The sequence below is a fragment of the Rhagoletis pomonella genome, unplaced genomic scaffold (assembly GCF_013731165.1).
Source record: "Rhagoletis pomonella isolate Grant_MI unplaced genomic scaffold, Rhpom_1.0 Rhpom_scaffold_00007, whole genome shotgun sequence".
In the NCBI taxonomy this organism is placed as follows: domain Eukaryota; kingdom Metazoa; phylum Arthropoda; class Insecta; order Diptera; family Tephritidae; genus Rhagoletis; species Rhagoletis pomonella.
Window position 1 is genome coordinate 711,285 of NW_023458561.1, and position 1,296 is coordinate 712,580.

Here is a 1,296-nt window from a genome sequence, read left to right on the forward strand (position 1 = left end):
TTAAGAAGTTGACATATTCAAATTGTTGAAATTTTTACTCCCAACGCAGTAATTTTCAGATCCGCAGTGTAGGAATTTTTTCCTAGCAAGGGCTTATTAAGCAATACGGACTTGAGTTACATGTTATATTCTGATTTAAAATTAGCAATAAATATTTTATTTTGCAATAACAGTTTGCACCAATAGCTTCTGTAATAAAACACAACTTTTGTTTCGTTTTTTTTTTTCGATGAACGATTCCAAGGTTTTCTCCGCTTAGCTATGTTTTGAATTTGAATTCATTAAAAGCACAAAAAATTTACCTACTACACGGAAAAAAAGTTAGCGCCATTTGAAGTTATGATGTTTTAAGTGAGACTACGTAAGAATACGGGATTTCAGCCGCTGTTAGTGTCACTGCGCTTTTAACCCTATAAATAATAAATCTTAAAACCTAATAAAAAAATATATATACTCAAAAACTAGACAACCGCACTTTTTACCTGATGTTTCATTTGTGAGATTCTAATAATTTATAGAAAAAAATATCTTACACCATGCATACGGAATTACCAAGAAATACGATTTTTATTAGATTTCCAATATTTTATAATCAAATGGGAGCAAATAAAGATAAAAACGTTAGCTGCCTACTTTTAAGGATATAATTGATCGCACAATGTAAGTATGTAATGTAATGGACATATTTTTTCTCGAAAACGAGCGCCCCTATTCTAGATGTATTCCTTACCCATTGTGGTTACTGGAACTGTGGAAAATTAGTATTGGTACCTGCAATTCACAATGGTTAAGAAACATCAGCAGTTTACTGCGTATTCCCCAGAAGTTCGATGTGAATTGCAGGTATCAATACTAATTTTGCGCAGTTGGAGGACCTATCAGGTAATCGTACATACTTACATTGTGCGATCAATTATATCCTTAAAAATAGGCAGCTAACTTTTTTATCTTTATTTACTCCCATTTGATTATAAAATATTGGAAATCTAATAAAAATCGTTTTTCTTGGTAATTCCGTATGCATGGTTGTAAGGTATTTTTTTCTATAAATTATTAGAATCTCACAAATGAAACATCAGGCAAAAAGTGCGGTTGTTTAGTTTTTGAATATATGTATATATTTTTTTTATTAGGTTTTAAGATTTATTATTTATAGGGTTAAAAGCGCAGTGACACTAGCAGCGGCTGAAATCCCGTATTCTTACGTAGTCTCACTTAAAAAATCTTAATGAATTCAAATTCAAAACATAGCTTAGCGGAGAAAACCTTGTAATCCTTCATCAAAAAAAAAAAAAA

The 1,296-nt window shown here is 30.7% G+C and overlaps 1 protein-coding gene across 1 annotated transcript in view; it reads left to right on the forward strand.

Moving 5' to 3' along the window:
• LOC118743558 (UDP-N-acetylglucosamine--peptide N-acetylglucosaminyltransferase 110 kDa subunit-like) overlaps nt 1–1,296 on the forward strand; it is a 73,424-nt gene that overhangs the window by 53,297 nt on the left and 18,831 nt on the right. The gene's annotated exons all lie outside the window — the stretch shown is intronic.